We start from the raw sequence: 12805 nt of genomic DNA, 5'->3' as shown, positions 1-12805 counted from the left end.
CATTGGAAGATTGGAATAAACAGACCTGCTATGAACAGTAGACTACCCTAATGAGGACGAAAGTTAAGTTAGTGGAATTCTAGGGTGGATAGCGGACCGGAAGGACCTTTCCCATGCCCTTCTCATAGTAGATTGTCTAGGCTATTTGCAACTGAGTCGATAGACTACCATGGTGAACCGAAATCCTGACATACTCTCTTTTATCTTATCACTTTTATCATATTCGCTTTACTGCTCTTACTTTATTTCTCATGCCCTTAAACCTTTAGTAGTTTAGAAAACCAAACTAAAACCCCCCATTTGTGACCTAGATAGACGGACTTTCAGACAGATACCTTGCCTCCCTGTGGAGATCGACCCTACTTATCACTAGCTTCCGTTAGTATATTTAGGTATTTATTTTTGGTACATAAACGACCGTATCAACATATAATTGCTCAGTTCCGACAGCATTGCGGACTTCTTGGACTTTGCAAAATCCTGGAAGAAAGTTCCTTACTTCCAAATTCTATAATCCCGAGACAAAAATGTGTGGATGCAATTACTTCAAGTGGGTTGATGAACCAATGATAAGTGGCAGAGGAAGGTTATAAATAGGTTATTGAATGAGAAAAAGAGCATGGATATCGAGATTACTCAAGTGAGAAGTATACTAAATCAACTTGAAGAATCGTAGCGGGGAAATGACGGTGAAATATTGAAGGCAAAAGAAGAATGCAAGAAGTTAACCATGGGTATCGTAGAACTAAAAAATAATTAGGCGATCGAACACTTCCAGCCAAAAACCTCTCGATCGAGTACTTAATCCACTCGATCGAGGACCACCAAAAAGGCACCTCTCGATCGAATACAGCAGGGGTTCGATCGAGGTCTTCTCTCATCACAAAGCTCTCGATCGAGCACATTAGCCAGCCAAACTACTCGATCGAGTCAACTACCCTTGAATCTTCCAAGGCAACTTCACATATCTCGAGGCAGTAGGTATTTACGCTCCAAATCTTCCATCTCCTAAATGCAAGCTAAAGGGAGAGTTCCAAGCTTAGTTTTGCTTCTTTCAGGTTCACTCCTGCAATTAAAGCCAAACGAACCAAAGTAGACTATTCGGGGCATTTCATAGCCTAAAACTACGGGAATTACATGGAAATGCGTGCATATGAAGCTCAGAAAGACTATATAAAATGCACGTATCAAATCTCCCCAAACCAAACCTTTGCTTGTCCCCAAGCAAATTGTATGCAACTAACTAATGGAACGGAATAAAAACTCAGAGCCAGCTACAAATAGTCTACTTAAACCAATTTAATGCAAGCAAACTAACACTTCTAGCAAAACTGTCAAATGCAAACGAGTTATAGGATGTTTATAATAAAGCTGAACCGTCGACCTTGCAAGACCTTTGATAATGGACTCTCACGGGTCACTCTTCTCTCATGAAGCAAAGGGTAAGTAATTAATTGTAAGAGAGGAAGAAATATAGTCACTCACCTAAACTACGACCGACATAAACATGCACGCAATATAGTATGAAAGAGAATTCTAGCTACCGTACACATACATTCCAACCAAACAAGGTCCCGTCAAAGCCGAGGGCTTACAAGAATATGGAAAAGTGAGGTGATGGGTAGGAAAAGACAAAATATTTTTGGAAATGTGAGGTTAATAGCCAAGCTAGCTACCTGAACAGAACCAAATGAACCATATCCTCTTCAAACCCATCAAAAATAAGCACAATGCCCTTAATTCGGCATACAAACTCACCAATCCGAATAAAATCAACTCCTCATTAGATATAGAATAAGACTATAGGAGCAAAAACCATTAGCCATCAAATTCTTTTTTCATCTTTTTTCTTTTCTTTTTCTCGGTTCTTTTTTTCTGATTGTTCTTTTTTTTTTCAACTTCTTTTTTTTCTTTTCATTTCATCATCCTCCTTCTCCATATTGCCAACTCCCAATCATCAATACAAACCAAATTCGGCTCAATAAACATTATACCGTAAAAACAATCACTAAACTAGCTTGACAAGGCAGGCTATGTTTGGGATGTAGTTAAGGGTCAAAAGGCAAATTTGGCAAAATGTGGAGTTAATGGTACAAATGGAAGAAAAGAGAAAATAAGCACATCCCAACATTTGACACCAACCACTAACCTGAATGTATGCAGGCAATAAGTAATTGAATTTTATACTTGTGCAAGTTAATGATGCATGCTATGCATGGAGTAACTACTCACAATCCTACATGAACTGGTCATAAATGACACCAGTTTTAAGGCTCCAAAACTTAGAAAATATGAGTAGGTTGTCAAGATTTTTGGTCAAGTCTATTCATTCAGCTAAATTTCAACATTAACTTGTAGATTATGCAATAAGACGATGCGAAAAAGATATATAGTATATGTAAGGCTTAAGCAAAAAGACTAAAAGTAGTGCAATTTCATCATCAAAATACACTGTTCTGACTCAACCTAAATGCAAAAATAAACGTGAATTTTTTGATTTTTTTCGAATTTTCTATTTTTTTTAAAAAATTTTCATTTTTTGAAAATAAAAGACAATGCAAACAGAAAATGCGATAAACGTGAATGCAAAACAAATGCAAATGCAGACTCAAAGGATGTATTACCCTCCCCAAACCAAAATGGACAATGCCCTCATTGTCCTCCACCATACACCAGCAGAATAATAGGGGACGGGAAAATACATCATAAATGCAAATAAATAAAATAAAATAAAAGGGGATGAAAAGAAATATAAAGAACAAAAATACTTACAAGATGAACTTCCCCAAACCAGTCAGCAAACTGGGGAAGTGAGTAGCCAGCAGCTACTCGTCACTACCCTTCCGTCTGCCACCTGAAAGGTGGGGTCCTCCTTCTCCTCTCCTCTCCTCCTCTGACGACCTCTAGAGTCTAACTCAGCTCGGATCCTCTCTTCTCTCTCTATGCCGAGTCCTTCTCGCTCTCTGGCTGAGGGTACCCCTCCGCCGGGTACCGGGAAAAGGAAGGGTATGGCCAGCCAGCTGGAATCGGACGGCCTCGAATCATGTGGTACTCATAAAGTGGGAATAAGGCAAGAGCCTGATCCCACTCCATCTGAGCTACTCTCCTGCACATATGTAAAAGAAGAGCATCAAGACACCTTTGGTCCATGACCTCGGGCGCCTAAAAAATAGGATGTGCAGTAAAATTAGCTGGCAAAGCCGGCTGAGAGACAGAGGGTGTAGGTGTAGGCATGGGCGTGGGCGTGGACGCGGACGCGGGTGTGAGCCCAGCCTGTGTAGGTCGAGACCCCTCTCCGAGTTCCCTAACAGTGGGGGAAGTCCTCTTCCGTTTCCTAGAAAAGGTCGGGGTGAAGTCAAGGAAGTAAGAAGTTGGAGGTGGTGGAAGTCTACCCGTCACAGTAGTCAGAGGTGAAAGACGGGATAGAGAGGGTGAAGGTAAAGTCACGGACGGGGAAGTACCTATCTTCCACGTCCAATGGTCAGCTGCCAACGAGTTCATAGAAGACATGACTGGAATGTCGATGACAGTATCCTTATCTAAATAATGAAGACCACGGAGAAAGTCGGGGAGAAGGCGGCGGGCTATGCGACTCACTAACGCACCACAAACTATCATGCCCGATGATTTTAACCCGACAATGTTAAAATGTTGAGCTGTTAAATAGGCAATGTTAGAAACAAACGGGGTACCGCTATCAAGTTCAGGTACCCGGCTAAAATGGACAGCTCAACATTATTAACGTTGTTAGGCTCATGACGACCAAACATGGTTTCTCCTAGCAGACGGTGAAAGTAACGGGTTGGGGGTAAGTGGACGTGAGCACCACGTCGCTGACCAAAGAGAGTGTGTGCAAGTGTAGTCCAAATCTGAGGCATGAGCTTCCTAGGAGGCTCGATGCAACCGTCACTAGCTAACCCTAACCGTTCCCCAAACTCAGCTAAAGCCCAAGTAAAGGTAGTTTTAAACAGATGAAAGGTGATGCACTTGCTCCCATGGTCAGTCGCATAGGCCGCAGGGTGAAACGAAAAAAAGCTAAAAAATTCTAAGGTCAGTCTCTTATATGTCAGCTCTTTCAAAGTGGCCAATCCTGACATTCCCGTCCCGTTGAGCAGTTCAACAACAGGTTCCAAAATTCCCAATTTCTATAAGGAAGGTTGACACAGGAAATGGGTCGAAGTCATGTCACATTCCATCAAATTTAAAAATCGAGTGCGGTGGGACGGGGATATAAATCGTACCTGCGGAAACTCAGGTAAAGTTTCCGTGGAATTGTCAGTAGCGCATCAGGCAGCGGCCTGTAGAGTAGCAACGCGAAACCCCGTACCCGTCCCAGAGCGAGAACTAACAGCTGAAACAGTAGTAACGACGGCAGCAGTAACAAAGCCAGCAGTGACAATAGCAGGTGTCGTGGTGACGGGTGTCGACACAGTAGGGGTCGACACCGTAGTGGTGGTAGCAGCAACAGTAACCACCGTAGTAGTAGTGGTGGTAACAGGGACAGTGGCGGCAACAAGGGCCACTGTCAGAGGGAGTGTTGAAATCGACGCAGAGACAGTCGACATGGCTTTTTCGACACCGGATTCTTTACTGCTATCCATAACTACAATAAAAGCAAGTTCTAATTCAAATTCAATCGACAAAATTGATTGATACGTGCATTTTATATAGTCTTTTTAAGCCTCTTTAAGCACGTATTTCTATGCGATCCTCGTAGTTTTATGCTACGAAATGCCCCGAATATTCTACTTTGGTATATTTTGCTTTATTTGCAGGAATGGACCTGAAAGTAGTGGAATCAAGCCTTTTATCGTCCGTTTTGCTTGCATTTAGAGGATGAGTTGGATTTGGAGCGGAAATGCTATTGTCATGGGATGCGTAAAGGAGTCTCGGAAGCTAACCAATTGAAGAACGCGAGCTGCTGCAGTGGGAAATCATCAGTCGAGGTGTTTTGATGACTATGGTCCTCGATCAAACACTTTTGGAGGATAAGAAGACTCGATCGAATACTTTATCTGTTCGATCGAGGGGTGCTTTATTAGAGATACTCGATTGAGTATTCATTTCACTCGATCGGAATGTTTTTGCTGGATTATGTTCGATCGAGCATTTCCAAATGGCTCGATCGAGTGATTAGCTGTTGGACGCGGGCTTTTGACATAGTAACGTGTCTTATGTCGAATAAAAAAATCCTTCTCCTATAAATAGGAGAGAGGTAATTAGGTTTTGCAACACTGGATACATTACATTTCCTTTAATTACTGTTGACCGCTGCTTTTCTCTCTATTTTCCGGATCCTAATCTGTAATTCTCTCTTTACTCTCGTTCTCTCTTTACTCTCTCTTTAATTTGCGATGTTTATTATCCTTATCTTTTGCTCTTTCTTTATTTACCACTATGCATAGCTAATTCTCCTGCTAGGATTTAGGGGATTCAATGAGTTGATGTTAGTTGCTAACTAGGTGTGCAGATCTGTTGCTAATATCATATCTTTGTTGTTAATCACTGCAATTAACTGTAATTTGCTGCTTGACTCGACGCATTTAGCTAATTGATTTGGTAAGCCTTGACCTAGACCAGAAGGTTGGAAGGGGTGAGACCTGCAGTGAACATTAAGAGGCTTTAGTGAGGGCGGAAGCTAAGCTAATAGTATTTTAGGGCGAATTGAGACCAGAAGGAGATATTCGTTGCCCCTTAGACCGATACAAGCGACCGATCTGTGATCTTAGCTGCAATTATCTTACATTCATTGATGACCCGACAACCCTAGCTCTCTCTCTCTCTTTTGTTAAATCCCTCTTATTCTTTTCTCTTGCTTTAATCTCATTTAGTTTAGTTTAAACAACTCAAACCCCCATCTGGTGACCTTAGACAGACTGAATTGACAAGTAGATAGTGACCGCCTCCCTGTGGAGATCGACCCTACATACCGCTAACTTCTGTTGGTAGTATTAGGTATTTATTTTTGGTACTAAACGACGGTATCAAATTTTGACGCCATTGCCGGGGAGGCAACTATTTTATTTACTTGTTTCTTTTTTTCTGTCTTTAGCCTCAAGGGATTTATTCCTTGAGACAGTTCTCATCTTTTTCTCTAGTGTTGTTTTGATAGGCCCTACAGGTCCTACCCAGACAGTTCTAGGTAAAAGATCATCAAAGGGAAGGCTTTAGTACCTTTGATCTTCCACCTATGTTCCATCCTATGGTGCAACAGGTGGTCTATTATGAGAGATGTGGTGCTGCGGGGCACAATGCTGTTATCTGTCTAGGGGGGAACGACGAAGTCTATGCATTTAGGCAGCATAGGCAATCCACTCATTCCTTTCCATATGTGCCGCCACATACGCTTCAACAACAAGGCTATCAAAAGCCTCCGTTTATCTGGCCCCCGCAACAACAAACCCTTCCTCCCATTAAAGAGAATGAAGAGGTTGTTGAATGATGTGACCAATATTTGTGCATATTTAGTCCCCGAATTAGCCTCGTTCCTATGCTTTTTAGTGCATAATTGGGTCATTTACTATCTTTAGTCTTCCGTTTTGCATATTCTTTGAGGTTTTGTTTTCTTGGTAGGAGAGGAGTGCAAACCTTGCTTTTTCATGGCAAAATGGAGCTAAATTGATCGAACCTAATGACCAAGCATCAAAGTGAAGACAAGACTAGAAGGCCTATGTAAATAATGATGTAGATGGGTAATGATGAGAAGATCCTCGCATCCCCAACAAGATCCTTGAGGATTATTGGAAGAAGAAAAGAAGAAAAGAAAAAGAAGCTTGCTGAGCTACTATCCGGGTGTCTTGGCCACGGGACAAGCGTCCTGGCTAGCTACAATCCGAGCGTCCCGTAGCCAGTCCGCTCGTCCTAGCCCTCTACAATCCGAGCGTCTTATGCCTGAAGCCGCTCGGATTCCTTCCCAGTGCAAGCCGTCTCCTCCTCAGTCCACTCGGGATGCGCATATTCCTTGAAGACTAGCGAAGCGGAGATGAGCATCTCCTTCGAGAGGAGCATTTCCTCAACTTTTCTTATGGGTCTTAATCGTCATTTAAGCCCTTAGTAACCCTAATTTATGTACCTAATCCTTAGTATAAATACCCTATTAAACTAATTAGATCATAAGGTTCTTCATATACAATCTTAATCTCATTCTAATCTTGTAATCAACTTTTAATTAAGTATTAATAAAAATCTCATTTCCTTAATTTCTATATTGTTCATCATTTATTTTGGGTAATTGAAGATTATTTGGGGTTTATTTGGATGATTGACAACCTTCCAATCATTCATCAAGTACTTCTATTATTCTTTGCTTATTATTTTGGAATCATCATTAGGTATAATTCTCTTAATCCCTTTTCTAATTATTGTTAATCATCTTCATTTATTCATCATGTTTTGTCTTGCTAGTATGATTGACAACCTTGTTGGCATGTTAAACTTGATAATGATTGAGTAGTCTTCTTAATTAGGGTTAATAGGGAATTAGGGGAAACCAACATGAGGGATGATTCATGCTTAATCTAATATGTTCACATAATTTATTTGCTTCCTTGTTGTGATCTCAACTTATGCACAAGTTATGTTTGATGAAATGCGAGCCTATGAATCCTCGCATTTTTTACCCATCACTTACCTTTTCAATGAGACTTATAAGACATAAACCAACTCGAGTCTCATTAGACCATGCATATAGTTGAGTAGGGAGGATTAAGTCGACTTGTAAGTGTTGTACAATCTAATCGATTCGGCTCCGGGACCCAAACCTTCCCAGGATTGTAAAATATAAACCAACTCGATCCTATCACAATAATAATTGCTTGCTTATAATTTGAGAATATGTTTGTATGATCAATTCCCATGAATCCCCTATGAACCCATGACACGCTAGTGCTTTTAATCAACTGTTTACATCTTATTTTAATCATCTTGCTTGTTTATTTACATTGTTATTTAGTTTAGTGATCTTCTTATCTCAACCCAAATTGTGACACCCTTAGACACCACTACTTGCAATCAAAAATCCTACATCAATACCCGTCCTTTGGGATTCGACCTTTACTTACCTCTTTACTAATAGTAGAGTAGTTTGTGAAGTTATAAATATTGTTTTGGTCTAGGTGCTCCTAACGACAAGTAACCGAAAACGAAGATCCGACAAAAAATGGCGCCGTTGCCGGGGACGGTGTTAACTTGATTTGATTTTCTTTGATTGTTATTAGTTGTGTCTTTCTTTGCCTTGGGGAAGTAAAACTCGTCAAGGTTTGTTCTATATATTTTCGAGTTGTTTGATATTTTGCATGTCTATAAGATCACAAGGTAACTTATTACCCATTGATCACGAAATTGAAAGGACTTTGACAACCAATAGAAGACTTGCTAGAAATACTTTGAGAGGTATTGGTGAGATTGTGGATATTCAACCAAACAATATTGAGTTCATCAACCCTTTTGCAAGAGAAGGAGAGGAGAACCCAACACAAAACCCACCACAAAATCAACCCACAATGCCTAAATTTTCATCACATTCCGTACCAACCGAGGAGAACCTACCAAATGGTACTCCCACACCACAACATTTGACCGGTAATTTCATTGCTAAATCCGCATTTATCCAATTAGTCGAAAGAAGCCAATTTGGGGGGGATGCCTAGTGAAGACCCTCATTCTCATATGGAGACTTTTTGTGACTATTGTGATGCGAGTTCACAAACCGAAGTGACTCAAGACCAAATTCGATGGGTCTTATTTCCTTTTTCTTTGATTGGTACCGCAAAACAATGGCTAAAGAGCCTTGATAAGGCTACTCTTGGTATTGACTCTTGGAATAAATTGGCTCTTTCTTTCTACAAAAAGTTCTACCCTCCGGAAAAGACTAACATGATAAGAGCCCAAATCACGGGGTTCAAACAAAGGGACGAAGAATCTTTTTATGAAGCTTGGGAGCGATTCAAAGGAACTTGTCGCTCATGTCCTCATCATGGACTTAGCGAGTCGTTCTTGGTACAACAATTTTGGAATGGTCTTTATGAAGACTCCCGAAACATTCTCAACATGGGATCAAATGGTATGTTCACCGAAGTTGATGATAATCAAACATGGAACAAGATTGAGGAAATGGCGGTCCATAACTCACAATATAGTAGACCTCGGAAGGCTACTAGAGGAGGAAAGCATGAAGTGGACTCTATTACTCAATTGGGTGCTCAACTTAGTGCTCATATTGATACCATCAACTTGAAGTTTGAGAAGGCTATGGCTAAACTTGAAGAAGCTTCCAAATCACCAAAGCAACATGTTAATGCCATGGTGGCATCTTCATAAATTCCAAGTGGAATATGTGAGAATTGTGAAACTTTGGGACATGACCAAAGTGAATGTAGGGGAACAAGTGAGCAAGTGAATGCTTTTCAAGCATACAAGAGTGGTACCCCTTATTCCAACTATTACAATGAAAACACCAAATTCCATCCAAATCTCTCATACAAAAGCCAAAATGTTCAAAACCCTCAACTAACATACACCCCACCTCCAATGAGAAACCAAAATCAAAGACCCTTTTACAACCAAAACCAAGGTTTTGATGTTCAAAAAGCGGTCCTCCAAATGCAAAATAACCAACAAGAGTTTTTCACTCAAATACAAAAGGATAGCCAAGCAAAAGACATCACCATTAATAACATACTAGCTCAAACAAAGATGTTGGAGACCCAAATGTCTCAATTAGCATCTTCAAGTTCACAAAGACAAAAGCGGCAATTACCACCTCAAGGTAATCCCCCAAGACAAGAATCGGTGAGTGCCATCCATTTGAGGAGTGGTACAAGGTATGAAGGGCCGAAGATGCCCGTTGATAAAGATGTTGTGAATGCTAGTGATAAGGAAAGAGTTGTTGAAAACTCTAAAGAAGAAGAACCCACCATTCAAGAAGTTTCAAAGAAGAATGAAGAGAAGGCCAAATAAAAGGAGCCTATTGTGATTAGACTTCCATTCCCGAGTCGTCAAGCTAAGCCTAAGTTTGATGACCAACTTGGAAAATTCATGGAGATTGTGAAGAATTTAGAAGTCTCAATTCCATTTACGGAATTAATCAATCATGTTCCGGCCTATGCAAAATATATGAAAGATATCCTTACAAAGAAGAAATCAATCCGGAAGCTTGAGACTATTGCTTTCACTAAAGTGAGTAGTGCCATCCTACAAGGAAGTTCACCTCCAAAGCTCAAGGATCCGGGAAGGTTCTCCATTCCATGCATTATTGGTGACACTACAATCAACAAAACTTTATGTGACCTTGGGGCAAGTGTTAGTGTCATGCCATATTCGGTAAGCAAGAGGCTAGGAATGGGAGAACTCAAATGCACCAACATCACACTTCAAATGGCGGATAGATCAACAAAGACACCTTTAGGGGTATGGGAAGATGTTCCGTAAGAATTGGCAAATTCTTCATCCCGGTGGATTTTGTTATTGTTGACATGGAAGAAGACTCCAACACTCCTATTATTTTAGGAAGACCTTTCTTACACATCGCGGGAGCGGTGATCGATGTGAAACATGGAGAGCTCATCCTTGAAGTGGGAGATGAAACCATCACTTTCAATCTTGACAAAACTATGAGAGCTCCACGATTACATGAGCCTGTTTTATGGTTGATCACTATAGCCGGAAAGATGATAAGAAGAAGTTGGCATTTCAATGGAAGAAGAAAGTGGATGATGCTCCATCAAAAGAGCAAGGAAATTACAACAATGAGAGCTTGAAAAGCTCACCCATGACAAGTGAAGAAGAAGGCATCATTGGCCAAGAAAAGAAAGAAGGAGAGTTGTCTTCATCAACTCAAGACATTTTTAGTGATCAAGTGGACGAAGTATGCGGTCTTTGGGATGATGAGTTTGAAGGGATATTCAATCCCTATATCAGTAATGCTATGGCCCAAGACCATCATGGAGAACAACAAATGCAAAGGTCTATTGAAGATCTTTATCATGACAATGAACAAGCTTTTGACTACTTCTTCAAGGTGTTGAGTAACATCAACAACACCTTGAACATGCCCCCTTGACATCTCATTATTGGATGAGAGTTTGGTGGAGTCCTCCCTAAACCACCATTTGTAAATATTCTAACTCCGTAGCTTGTATTTTAATTATCGTATTGCATTTTTGTCATTTTTGGATTTACATTTCTATGCCTCGATCAAGATTTTCATCATTTTGAGAGAAGTAAGGGATGGACTTATGAGTTTATTGATGTGTAGTGTTTTGCCTTAGTGTGGGGATATCAATTGCCTAGGCTATCCAAGCCTTTGTAGTGCCCCCACAATGAAGAACACAAGAATTGAAGAATGAAATGACACGGGTTACGAAGCACCCACGGATGGACCTGAATCCGTGTGGAAGAGGCAGAATCCGAGTGGCCCGAGGGAAACCCGCTCGTCTTGGAATGAACCCGAGCGTCCAGTGCATACGACGCTCGTCTTGTGAAGCTGCAAAATTAATTTTTGGGTCTGACTGAGAATCCGAGCGTCCCAGCAACGAATCCGCTCGTCTCAGCCAGGACGGTCGTCCCAGAGGAAAAGACGCTCATCTTTACACTGCCAATTTTTGGGATTTCTCCCTGGAAAGGAATCCGAGCGTCTCAAGCAAAAGACGCTCGTCCCAGCTCAAGAATCCGTTCGTCTTACCTTCGAGACGCTCGTCCCCAAGCGTTTTTTCCTGAACCCAGAAACTGAAGAATCCGAGTGTCCCAAGGCTGAATTCGCTCGTCACCCTCTGCTTTTCAAAATCTAGCGAGTCTTTAAACCCCTCCTTCCCAATTTATTTTCATTATTTCAAACACAAACACTACCCAAAACCCCAAAACCCTCATCCTCTCCATCAACAAAAATCAAATTTCTCAACCAAAATCAACCAAATCAAATCCAAACTTCCTAAAAACAAAATTAAATCACTCCTTTAGCAACAACAAGTGATTAAAACACCAAAATCTTCAAGTTTTGAGTCGATTTTTAGGATACAAGGCAACATCCATCTATCATAAATCGATTTGGGTATTACTAGAAATTGAAGATTTCAAGCTTTCATTGGTGTTACTAAGCAAACGAGTATGGCAAGAACAAAAGGTGGAAGCAAGGCACCCCAAAAGAAGAACCTTTCTAAGAGACAACAAGCTCATCAAGACAAGCAAGTATCAAAGGCATTGGTAGTTCATAATGCAAGGTTGGAAATTCAAGAGCAAGACCCTCCTATGGAAGCTACTACTTCTACTACTCCGGTCATTGAACAATTAGCCGACTATCCGGAGGTAATTTTCACTTCCGACTCCCATAGGAAGAAATTTATTCTCTTTGCTAAGAAAACCATCATGCCTTCCAAGTTCATTTGTCAAGATACATTGTCAAAATTGGGTGTTCTTCAGCAAACAAAGACCTTTTTCGAGTCTACGGGATTGAGTAAATTGTTTGAAATGCAAGAATTGACCTACTCCTCCCTCACCTTAGAGTTTTTGAGCTCTTTGAAAGTCACAAAGGTGGAGACCCGAACCATTATTGAGTTTAGTCTTGAAAATGTTGATAGATGCTTGTCTTATGACGAAATTGGTAAGATATTTGGCCTTAGTTATAACCCGACTTTTACAAAGAAGCCTACCAAGTATGACCCCGCTCCTCTATGGAAGACCATTTCCAGAAAAGAATTCACATCCTACCATGATTGTCGTGCTCTCTTAGTCCATCATCCGGGCATAAGAGTATAGCATAAGGTTGTTGGGCATACCTTGATAGCTAGGAAAGGTACAAATCATCTTACCG

At 40.8% G+C, this 12805-nt stretch overlaps 1 non-coding gene across 1 annotated transcript; it reads right to left on the bottom strand.

Annotated features, from left to right (window-relative positions):
- Positions 1 to 8874: 8874 nt before the first annotated feature.
- On the bottom strand, positions 8875 to 8981 carry LOC141619154 (small nucleolar RNA R71). Its single transcript, XR_012531606.1, has one exon. It is a non-coding gene; the product is annotated as a small nucleolar RNA R71 (small nucleolar RNA).
- Positions 8982 to 12805: the final 3824 nt, after the last annotated feature.

This window comes from Silene latifolia, chromosome 1 (assembly GCF_048544455.1).
Source record: "Silene latifolia isolate original U9 population chromosome 1, ASM4854445v1, whole genome shotgun sequence".
In the NCBI taxonomy this organism is placed as follows: Eukaryota; Viridiplantae; Streptophyta; class Magnoliopsida; order Caryophyllales; family Caryophyllaceae; genus Silene; species Silene latifolia.
Note: the sequence above shows the minus strand (reverse complement) of the source record. Positions and strands in the feature narration are given on the sequence as shown.